This window comes from Silene latifolia, chromosome 8 (genome assembly GCF_048544455.1).
Source record: "Silene latifolia isolate original U9 population chromosome 8, ASM4854445v1, whole genome shotgun sequence".
Taxonomy (NCBI): Eukaryota; Viridiplantae; Streptophyta; class Magnoliopsida; order Caryophyllales; family Caryophyllaceae; genus Silene; species Silene latifolia.
Window position 1 is genome coordinate 103323971 of NC_133533.1, and position 12482 is coordinate 103336452.

Below are 12482 nucleotides of genomic sequence, written 5' to 3' on the forward strand. Positions count from 1 at the left end.
CTTGGTCTTCATTTCAGCTCAAGTCCGCGCCTAAATGCCTCGTAATCCGTGCCATGACGCTTTAAAGTGCAGTATCTCGCTCTGGAAAAATCCCTTCTCCTCTAAATGCATGCAAAAAGGACGAAAAAGAGTACGATTCCACTACTTTCGCGTTCATTTCTACAAAATGGACAAAACGAACCAAAGTAGCCAATTCGGGGCAAAATACCATAAAAACAGTTTAAAAATGCATAGAAATGCGTGCTGAAATAGGCTAAAAAGACTATATATTATGCACGTATCAAATCTCCCCAAACCGAACCTTTACTCGTCCTCGAGTAAACTCAAAACTAAACTAATGGAACGGAAATGATAACTCAGAGCTAGCTTAACTTGTCTACTTGAACCAATTTAATGCAACAAAAACTAACAGTTAAAGCTAAGTAGTCAATACACAAACGAATTATAAGCTGTTCAGAAATATAGCCAACTTATCGACCCTGCAAGACCAACAAAATAGGACTCTCTCGTGGTCATTCTTCTCTCATGAAGCAAAGGGTGAATGTTATATGTAAAAGAGAGAAGAAAAGACAGTCACTCACCTAACTGCGACCTACATAGCATGCATGCAACAAAAATGAAAGACAATTCAAGTACTAATGCACACACTCCATCCAATAATGTCCATCACAGCCGAGGGCTTACAAATAATATGGGAATAGTGAGGTTCAGGTGAGAAAGGGCAAAACATGTTATGGAAATGTGGAGGTAAAAGCATCAAGCTAGTTCCTAACAGGACCATAAAGAAACCATCCGAATCTCAACTGACTGAAAAACTAAGTACAAGTGCCTTTCATTTGGCACAAAAACTCACTAGACTCAAAACACAATCTCCTCAAAAATAATGGGATAAAACGTAGGAGTCAGACGGAAACAGACTTCCCTTTTTTAATACCGTCTGAATGAACTAACTCAAATAAAACAATTCTTTTTTTTTCAAACTTCCTTTCTTTTTTTTTTCACGTCTTTCCAGCTTCTTTTTTTTTCATTTTCTTTTTTTCTTTCTCTTTCACGTCTTTCCTTTTCCTTTTTTTTTCTTTTTCTTTTCCTCCTTCCTCTATACTTACACCAACTCCAAACAAGAGATACGGGCCAAAATGCAACGGAAAAACATACCACAAAAGAACATACTAACTAGCTTGACTAGGCAGACTTAGTTTGGGATGTAGCTGATGGGTCAAAAGGCAAATTTGGCTAATGTGGAGCTAAATGGGTGAAAAACATAAAGAAAGGGAAATTTGCAAGCACCTCCCTGCATGTGACACCAACCACAAACCCGAATATGTGCATTTGACAAGAAATTGAATGTCATAAAAGTGCAAAAATAATGAACATGCTATGCAAGGAGTACTACTCTCAATTCCTAATGAACTGGTCATGAATGTCACCAGTTATGGGCTCTAAAACTTAGAATTTTTCATGTAGTTTGCCAATTTATCAGGTCAAGTCTAGACAGTCGGCTATATTTGAACAGAAACTCGTAGACTATGCGTATGACAAAGCTAATAACTATCAAAGGAAGTGCAGGGCTCAAGCAAAAAGACAAGTTATAGTGCATTATCATCACGGAAATCTACCGTTCCGACTCAACCTATATGCAAAAATAAACGTGAATATTTTTTGAATTTTTTGAAATTTTCTAATTTTTTGGATTTGTGATTTTTTTTTTTTTATAAAATAAATAAACAATGCAAGCTGAAATAAATAAACGTGAATGCAAAAATAAATGCAAATGCAGACTCAAAAGGATGCAATACCCTCCCCAAACCAAAACGGACAACGCCCTCGTTGTCCTCCAGCATGCACCAACAAATATATAAAAGGGAACGGGAATATACAAACAATCAATAAAAACAATAAAAATAAAGGAGACAAAGTAAAAGAGTAAGAGATACATACAAAATACGAACTTCCCCAAACCAGCCAGAAAACTGGGGAAGTGAGTAGACCGGTAGCTACTCGTCGTCGTCACTGCTGTCACGGATCTCCTCCACCCTGAACTCCGGGTCTCTCTTCTCCTCTCTCCTCCTCTGCTCCTCAGCCCGAGCTCTCTCCACTACCACCTCCGGGTCCTCGTCCTCCTCCTCGTCAGCAGACTCCGGGTACCCCTCAGCTGGGAACTGGAAGAAGGAAGGGTGTGGCCAAACCTATGGAATCGGACGGTGTCGCCGCAAGTGGTTCTCGTACAGAGGATGCAAGGCAAGAGCCATGTCCCTCTCCATACGAGCCTGACGCGCTGCAATCTCAAGCAACAAACCGTAAACGGCGCCCCCTTGGTCCATGACCGCGGGCGCCACAAAGGGAGGAGGTGTTACGAAAGTAGCCGGGAAGACCGGCTCAGTCTGTGTCTGGTCAGTGGGAGTGGGAGTAGGAGTAGGAGTGGTAGTGGTAGTGGGAGTAGGGGTCGGATCGGGAGTAGCCGTGGAAGGCTGGGCACTCCCTGAAGGTGTAGACCCCTCTCCGGTCTCAAGACGCCGCTTCTTCGCGGCGGGTGCAGCAGGAGTAGGTCTGGGTGGAAGGAGAAGGTGAGGTAGTGGTGGCGGACGGCGCCCTAGCAACAACGAGGAAGGGGCTCAAGACGGGGGAGAATGTCACAAGGTAAGTCTACAGACAAGGAGCCGTCAATCTTCCAAGTCTGGTAGTCTGGGGTCAGCCAATGCTGAGAAAGCATGACGTCCAGACTCAGTAGCCTCTCTCCCTCGAGGTACTGCAGGTCACGAGGCCAAACGGGGAAAAGGAGACGGGCAAGAATGGTGGCTATGCCATCGCAGGCAATGGTTCCCGTCTCTTTCTTCCCCTGGCTCAGAAGGTACTGGGCGGTCAAATAAGCTATGTTGAGGGTAAAAGGACCCTCGCAATCGATGTTTAGGTAACCGCCCAGGATGGAAAGCTCGGTGTTGTTCATGTTGTTCGGCTCCTTTCGGCCGAAAATAGTGCTCTCCATCAGTCTAAGGAAACATCGGACAGGGGGAAGGTGGACCTGATGGAGCTTTCGCTCCCTAAAAGTGGTCTGGGCCAAGCACCGCCAAAGCTGATGGTAGACCTTCCTCGGGGCAGCAGTCAGGCCCGTAGAGGAAAGGTCATGTAACCTACCAAACTCCCCTAGTGTCATCGGAAAAGTACGGTTAAACAACCGGAAGGACACTGAAGAGCTATCGGGGTCAGCCTCGAGTGCCCCGGGGGAGAAGGTAAAAGAGCTAAGAAACTCGAGGCTCAGCTCTAAAAAGGTACGGCCGCTCATAGTGATGAGCCCGACCATCCCCGTGCCCCGTAGTATGTCACAAACCGAATCGTAGATACCGAGTCTCTCAAGTGCCGATTTCTCTAAAAATCGGGAAGGTACATGCACACAGTGAAGCAGGTTATAAAATTTCTTACGATGTAAGGCGTTAACGAAAAGTACCTGCGGGTAATCTGGGTGAGGGTCGAGGGAAGTGTCACCTCGGACCGATCGTGCTGTAGTAGAAGCAAGCCACTGTAGAAGTGCTAGGAGCGGAAGTAGAGGTGACCGGAGTGGCGTAGCTCGGGGATCATCTACGACCTCGGCCTCGGAACTCAAAGCGAAGCCGTGCGGCAGCGACGGTGTGAGGAACAGTGGTCGCTTTGAAGGCGGCCGGCGATGGCGAGTCCGCCACAGTGTAAAAGTAGAGGTGAGGTGCAGAGGTAGTGGCTGCTGTGGTCACCACTGAAGAGGGACTAGCAGCAGTGCTAGCTGTGGTGGTGACCGTAGAGGAAGTTGCAGCCTGAACTGAGCTAGCAGCTGAGCTAGCTGGAGCAAAAACCGTCCCTGCAGCTGAAACTAGGAACATTGGGGCTGCGGTAGTCACTAAAGTGGAGGCAGTGGCAACAGCAGGGGCCACTGTCTCAGACAAAGACGGACTAGAGGATGAACTAGTAGAGGGTAAATAACTAGAATCCATCCTGTAAACAAAGGGTAAGGGGTATGATAAGAAAACAATGGCTAACAGAGGCTAAAACAGCAGAAAATCAGCATGTTAAACCATAAAAACTCCCCTACCAGTCGAAAATTTCCGACCTACAACACATAATTCCCAACAAATTCCTCAAACAAAATCGAAAAGCAGCATGTAAATGGCGGTAAGGCGGGTATAACAGTCCACAACAACAGCATGTAAACAACACTGAGGTTAATTAGGTCAAGAAAGCATGCAAACCCGTCTGACAGTCAAGAATTACGACTGAACAACCCTAATCGCGAAAATTCGCACAGAATTCGAATTGAAGCATGTTAAGCATCGACAGGGGTGTGATAACAGTCTAAAACAGCAGCAATTAAGCGTCAAGGAAGCTAAATTAGACGAATCATAGCAGCAATAACCAAAGTGACAGTCGAATATCTCGACTGTCCTGAACCCATTACGCAAAAATCATGTAAAATTAAAAAAAGGCATGCAATAAACGACGAGGAATTGGGATTGATCATCAAGCAAAATAGATAAGGGCATACAATGACAAATTAAGTCGAAAAATTCGACTAAACAGGAATTTCGAACCCTAATTTCAATTTTTACCTCATAAAATTCGAAATAATCGAAATTAAAACGTAAAGAGGTTATAGAAATCACTTACTTGATGGCAAAGATCCTACAAATGCAATTAATCTTCAAGCAAACAAGCAAGAAAAGGCGATTTTTGTTCGAAAAAATCGCAAACCCTAACCCGCCTTTAAGACCGTGTAAATGAGCACAAATAAAGGGGAAATTATGGGGCTTTGACAGATTAATTAGCAAGCAATGGATTGTAGGAGGCGGATTTGGTAATTAGGCATCAAAAATTGGGATTTGGGGGAGTTTTAGATCGCAAAAATGGAGGGGTTAGACGAAATTAGGGGATAAAATGAAATTAGAAACAAAACATAAGAGTTTAAGGCAAAAACTCCCTGCGTCCTATTGCATTTCACTCGATCGAGTGGTTTTAAACTACTCGATCGAGGACTTTTGACGATCCAGTTGCTCGATCGAGTAAAAATCTACTCGATCGAGAAGTCCCCTTTTATGCTTTACTCGATCGACTGGAAGAAGTGCTCGATCGACCATTTTTTTCACTCGATCGAGTACAAAATGTACTTGATCGAGGACTTTTCTCGCGTAAGCTCTTGAATTTCGTCTTTTCTTCCTTGGAATGCGTAAAAACTTCCCCAAACCTGCATAAAAACACGTGCAAAATTTTCCCAAAATACCAAATACACATAAGAACAGTCTATAGTCTTAAATCTACGCTAAAAACTGTCTAAAACTAATTGTCCTAATTAAAAGCAATAAAACAAATTCAACGGAAATTTTAAAAAATTATCTATTACAAAGTGTTACACGGGGCATTTCCCCGTTTAATTCCCAATGCAATTTAGTAGCCCCTTGAAGGGCTGCTGACTAGAGGACGTCACCTCAGCAACATTGACTGTCCTCTTCAACTTCCATGAGCCTGAATTATCATTTGAAACGGTAGGAGGGGAGTAGTTCACATCCACATAAGCGCGAACTTTCCTCGTCCTTGCTCCTCTATCACCGGCTGTAGCGTCATCATCTCCAATTTGATTGACAGTAATTGCACCATGTCCCTTGACAGCTCCTTCATTGCTTTCATCCGCCTACAAAGAAGGAAAACAGATGAACTTTCCTCCTTTTTGCTCTCAGTCGGAGGCGGAGGGGTAACAATTGCAGCACAATACTCCAAATTTTCATCTGGAGTGTCAATAATAGGGTCAATAGAAGAGAGGACATTGCAAGGCTGAGCTTGCATGGGAGCCCTGGGACTTAGGCGATAAAAATCAGCTCCTCGTCCCCTACCTGAAAGGTCAAAGTCTTTCCCCCGACGTCTATAACTGCACGGGCAGTGGACAAAAATGGTCTCCCTAAAATAATAGGGGTGTGAGCATCTTCGGGGATGTCTAAGACAACGAAATCAACGGGAAAAAATAATCTTCCGATCCTCACAGGTACGTCTTCTACTATGCCTAGTGGCCGTGATATACTACAGTCGGCCATCTAGACTGTCATGTTAGTGCAACTCAGCTTTGTCAAACCAAGTCTCTTAGCCAGAGACAGCGGTAAGACACTTACGCTAGCGCCTAAATCGCATAGCGTATTATCAATCAAATAGTTACCGATATGACACGGAATTGAAAAACTACCCGGGTCTGACTGCTTAGGAGGTAACTTATTTTGAAATAGGGCTGACCCCACCTCAGTCAAAGCTACGGTCTCACTATCACTAATACTCCTCTTACGCGATAGAATTTCTTTTATAAACTTAAGATAAAAGGGTACCTTTGTCAGCAACTCAGTGAACGGCACAATGACTTCCAAGCTTTTCAGAAGTTCGACAAATTTGCCGAATTGTTGATTGGCCTTAGTATTCTGCAACCGCCTCGGGAAAGGAACCCTGATAGGTATCTCGAGTCCCTTGTTTCTCTCTTCCAATGTATCTTCCGGAGCAAGTTATGTATCCTTTGGACGCTTCTTACCTCTCGAACGAGGTCTTTCCGGTGATTTATCGCTTAAACGAGCACTAGCAGGCTCTCGAATAAGCTTCCCGTCATCAAAACTACTCGATCGACCAATATACCCTTTCAATCGAGTAGAATCTTCATCAATACCACTCGATCGAGTAGTTTTTTCACTCGATCGAGCAACTCCATTTTGCTCATCACTCGATCGAGTAGAAAAACTACTCGATCGACCATTCTGCCTTTCCTGTTCACTCGATCGACCACTTTTGTCCCCAAATATGCTCGATAGACCGCCTGAAACCAGTCGATCGAGCACTTTCTTTGCCGTGAGTTCATTTTCTTCGCCAGAACACTGTTCACCATCAGTTACAGCTCTCCTCGGGTCTGATTTCTGCATTTGCGGTCCCTCATATGAACGACCGCTTCTCAGATTGATGAAATTTACCGTCTCGTATGGATTCTTCTCATTTTGAGTCGGTAATTGACCCTGCTTTCATGTGGACTGATTAGTGGCTAATTGGGCAACTTGAGTTTCAAGTGCCTTTATGGACGCATCTTTCTTTTGATCACTCAATTGCCACTGCTTTTTGAAGGCTTGCAACATAAACTTAAGCTCACCAATTTCACTCACCCCACCGGAAGATGATGCACCATGGTTAGGAGGAGTAAAAGAAGGGGACTTTTGAAAGCCTTGTTGATTCTTGTGTGGAGGGACATAAGGCTGTTGCTGGTGCGGAAGAGGAGTAGGATTGAGCACATTCTGACTAGTCCACCTCAGATTGGGATGGACTGCCCCTTGATTATTGTAATAGGGACCCCTCCTTGCGTATATTGCTGAAAGGCAAGGACTTGTTCCTTCTCTACAAGACAGCCAACAGCAGTGTGGCCATCATTACTCCCACATCTCTCACATAAAATAGTCTATCCCCTAGTAAGAACATGGACCGTCTGAGGCTCCCCAGCAGCTTGTAATTCCAACTTGTCGAACCTAGCATTCATGGTCTCCAGCTGAGCCAAAACCTGCTTATCAACTACATGAACTGTCCTAATCCCATCCCTCGGGTTACCATATTCAGCACTGTGATTCGCCATCTCTTCAATAAGGGACCACCCCTTATCATCATCTGTATTCTCCTGAAATCTTCCACTATATGCCGCATCAAGTATGGCTCTCTGGTCGTCATACAGCCCATTGTAGAACTGATTGGCTAGAAACCATGGGTCAAAACCATGGTGAGGGATAGACCTCACCAACTTCTTGAATCGTGACCATGCTTCATAGAAACTTTCATCGGGAGCCTGTCTGAAACTAGTAATCTTGGCCCTCAGCAAATTGGTGCGTTGTGGAGGGAAATATCTCTTGTAAAATGCAAGAGCAAGAGACTCCCAATCAGAACCCCAAGCATTTGTGCGGTCCAAGTCGATCACCACTCCCTGGTGAATTAGCTAAAGAGAAAGGAAATAGAACTTCCTTAATCTTGTCGAGTTACCCCTTAGTGGCGGGGATAGTAGAACGATGTCGGTAAAGGTCTCCATATGCTTCCTCGGATCTTCACCTGCCACACCTCTATAGATATTCCTCTCCACCAGATTGATATAAGAAGGGCGGATATCGAATGTATTACCATCCTCAGTCTGGAGGTTGAAACCCTTCGGAATAGAGGATGCTTTAGGCACTGAATGACTGGAAAGCTTTGGCATCTTTACTGTAGAAATCGGACTGTCTTCCGCGAAAAGAGAATGATCTAGCTCTGGCTCGAAAGTACTCAAGTCTTCCTTTCGTGATTTACTTAGCAGACGGAGTCTATGCTTGAATAATCTCTCCGGTTAGAATCATTTGAAACTAATTCAAAACCGTCCGACTGGGCATAAACAACACTGAAAGAAAATAATAAGAACGGCCTCAAGGAATAGAAATTCCCTGAGACGGATAAAATAAACGGGACGAAAACAAATAGGGCAATTGCCTCCCCGGCAACGGCGTCAAAATTTGACACGTCTGTCGTGTACCTGTCAAAAATAAACTAACTATATAGCTAGGGAAGTCATGTCGATCTCCACAGGGAGGCAAGATATTTGTAGTAGTCCGTCTATTTGGTCAAAAATGGGGGGGGGGGGGTTGTTTGATTTGTTATCTAAACTACGAGATTTAAAGGAAAGAGGAATAAAGGGTAAGAGCAATAAAAGCAGAGAAAAAGGATAAAAATATCAGATAGAGAGGGACATGTCAGGATTTCGGTTCACTACGGTAGTCCAGTGACTCAGCTGTAAATGACTCAGACGAATTAAGACGGATGTTGAAAGGTCCTTTCGATCCACTTTCTATCCTAAAATACCACTAACTTAACTTTCATTCTCGTCAGGGTAGTCTACTGTTCATAGCAGGCCTATTTAGTCCAATCTTTCGATCTAGGCTTAATTTTAGCCAGATTAAAGGTTAACTCAGAAGTGTGCACTCAACTAAGTTGAATAAATACAGTTAAATTGCTATGGTGACAGAGTCTCGTAATTGTTTCATCTGTTTCATTTACTACATCATCACTTTCCTACCGCAAATCCCCTAATCCCAACATGAAAGGGGTTTAGCTACTCATGTCGCTAATTAAACTAACAGCATATAAAATTCAAGCAGTAAACATAATGAAATAAACAATAAATTGCATAAAAGTAAATTAGGGCAGAAGAATAAATGTAACGAAACGAAGAATTAAAGCAACAAGAGATTAATTATTAATAAGAGAAGAGAAAGAATTACAATCGATGCGAATCCGGCGTAAAGAACACAAAATCCAAGCGAAAGTAATCCCGAATTAAAGTTACAGTAGAGAGCAATGAATTACGCAGTAAAAGTGTGATAATTGAAAAGCAGATAAAAAATCAGATCCTAATAACCTAGTTAACGTAGGTTTAAATAGTAAAGTACTTAAGTTTTGCGAAATTAAACAACACACGGGCTGTTTAAAGCCCATAATCAGCGAAACCACGATCGCGAAGTTTAAAACCACTCGATCGAGCAAACACCTCAGCAAATCTACTCGATCGAGTAGAAAGTTACTCGATCGAGTAACTGGTCTTTCTGCAGGCTAAGGATCGAGTGGAAAACCACTCGATCGACCAATCTGGGACGTAAAAATCACTCGATCGAGTGATTAAACTGCTCGATCGAGTTCTTGGTCCTCATTTCAGCTCAAGTCCGCGCCTAAATGCCTCGTAATCCGTGCCATGACGCTTTCAAGCGCAGTATCTCACTCTGGAAAAATCCCGTCTCCTCTAAATGCATGCAAAAAGGACGAAAAAGAGTACGATTCCACTACTTTCGCGTTTATTTCTACAAAATGGACAAAACGAACCAAAGTAGCCAATTCGGGGCAAAATACCATAAAAACAGTATAAAAATGCATAGAAATGCGTGCTGAAATAGGGTAAAAAGACTATATATTATGCACGTATCAGTAAGTGTAACACTCTCATTTATGCCAAGTGGCTACAAAACCATGCAATAGTGCACTGTACTGTGGTTTCTGAAACTACCGTATGGAGGAACGTTTTTATGCGAAAAGTTTAAGTGTTAAAAACTTTACAAATCTCATATTCTCAACTTTAAAATTTGAATCTTCAAAGTTTGAAAACAAATCTGAAATTTTAGGTCACAAATCCACATTGATTAATCCTCTAGATTTGTGCATTTACCTTTTACTAAAATGGTAAGTTGAACTTGTCAAAGCTTTAAACCTAGAAGAGTTTTTTTTGCCAATTTGGAAAAGTGTCACATGTTGAGTGTTTGGGATAAGTTTTCTGATTTTTATCAAAGACTTGAGCCCCAAGCCTAAAGCCTAACAATTACCATCATTCAAAGACTACTAATTTTATATTGGATTTAATTAACCTAAGTTGTACTTCTTAGTAATCAAATCCATTATAAATAGTGTGTCTTAGCTTCATTTATTTCTCAAGACTTTCCAAAGCATTTATTTTAAAACCTTGCAAATCATTTGTGCATTTAAAGCTTTGTCCTTCAAGTATTTGCAAAATGTTTTTCAGATTTTAAAAGTCTTCATTTGTTTTCGAAAAGCTGTAAACCTCCAAGTATCAGTTCGCTACACTGTGTCATAATGCGTTTGTTCCATGATTCTCGTGTTTAAGTCTTAATTGCGATCTCTATGTTCATTAAGTGAACCCTTGAGATTCAAAGATTCTATAAGCCTATGAGATAGAACACATAAACTCTTGAAGCGGAGTAGCTTTAAGTTTGAGTGCAATCGGAGTAGATTGGCGAGTTATTTTCATTGTAAGGGTTTAGTTGTTTGAGTAAATCTCTAAAGAAGCATAAAAGTAACGGTTGGACGTAGGCCTCGGAGTAGAGGCTGAACCAATTTTTAAATGTCGTTTATTTGTTCATTTACTTTTACGTTCTTTCACTTTGCTATTTCTCGCTTGTATCTAATTAAGTTCTGTGTCACAGTCAGTTATACTGTGACATAAAACGGCTGTACCATCTTGTGAACTTACATTCTATTAAGTTTTTCAAGGTTTGTGCTTTAAGGTTCTTTACTTAAGTTATCAATTAACTAAGTTAAGAACAAATTTTAAAAAAAGTTACACCTAATTCACCCCCTCCCCCTCTTAGGTGTTTATCGTTCCTAACTCTTCAATTGGTATCAGAGCCTCGTGATCTTGATATTGGTTAAATCCAAAGAGTTGATCCTATAGTTATGGACGATTCAAAACACACTAAGTATCCCATCTTCAAGGGAGAAAACAATGCTTGGTGGAAACATCGCATGGAGCACTATGTCAAAAGTGCGGACTATGAATGTTGATTGATCATTCAAAAGGGTCCCCTCAAAATCGAGGTGACTAATGCCGATGGCACTAGTACCTTAAAAAGTGAGGACAAATATGTTGAGGTTGATTATAGGAAAATCGAGAAAAACTCTAAAGCCATGTCCATCCTTCAATATGGCATTGGTGAACAAGAGATCAATCGAATATCCGGATGTAACTCGGCCAAGGAAATTTGGGATACCCTAAGCCATGCTTATGAGTGAACGTCACAAGTCAAAAAAATACCGTATTGATCTTCTCATGCAACAGTATGAGATGTTCAGCATGGAAAGAGATGAGTCAATTAATAGTTTGTCCTCACAATTCTCTAGTATTGTCAATAACCTCAAGAGTGTAGGCATAAATTTTGAATCCGAGGATTTAGTCCGTAAAACTCTTCGTAGCCTAACGGAAAAGTGGCAACCGAAGGTTACAGCTATTGAGGAAGCTAAAGACCTTTCATTGCTCACCCTTGATTAACTTATGGGCTCACTCATGGCTCATGAGTTAACTCTCATGAAGCGCTCTAGTGAAAGCTCTAAAGGGAAAGGACTCGCTCTTAATGCTCTCTCATTTGATGAGGAGAATGAAGATGATGAGTTCGCAATGTTTACTAAAAACATTGTTGGCATGATTAATGATCGAAACTCACAAAGGTATAGTAACAATACTAACAAGCGTCGCTTTCCTAAGAGAAGATCGAATTCTACTGTTGGTTGCTTTAAGTGTGGTGACAAAGGTCATCAAATAAAAGAATGCCCAAAGTGGAGCGACATCAAATCCAAAGAAAAGCATGACTTTGCCAAACGTGATTACAAAAACAAGGTAATGACTGCCATTTGGGGTATGTCTGATTCTGAAGAGGACGATGTCCTTGAGGAAGAATTAGACACCAAGTTGTGCATCTCGTCCGGTGCCTCTAATGATAATTGCAAGCCACCAAAGAAAGAAAACATCAAGTGCCTTATGGCTCACTCAGTTGACTCAGATTCAGATTCAGACAATGAGGTAAATAAGCTTAAGAAAAAGGTTCGATCTTTCTCTAAGGACAAAGTTTGTCTCCTCTTAGATCAATTCATTGATAAGTGTCGTGTCCAAACCAATAAATTAGAAGCTATGAAAACTAAAATTGAGGACATAGCCGACCAAA

At 42.0% G+C, this 12482-nt stretch overlaps 1 non-coding gene across 1 annotated transcript; it reads left to right on the top strand.

Annotated features, from left to right (window-relative positions):
• Positions 1 to 7733: 7733 nt before the first annotated feature.
• On the top strand, positions 7734 to 7840 carry LOC141597860 (small nucleolar RNA R71). Its single transcript, XR_012523072.1, has one exon. It is a non-coding gene; the product is annotated as a small nucleolar RNA R71 (small nucleolar RNA).
• The last annotated feature ends 4642 nt before the right edge of the window (positions 7841 to 12482 follow it).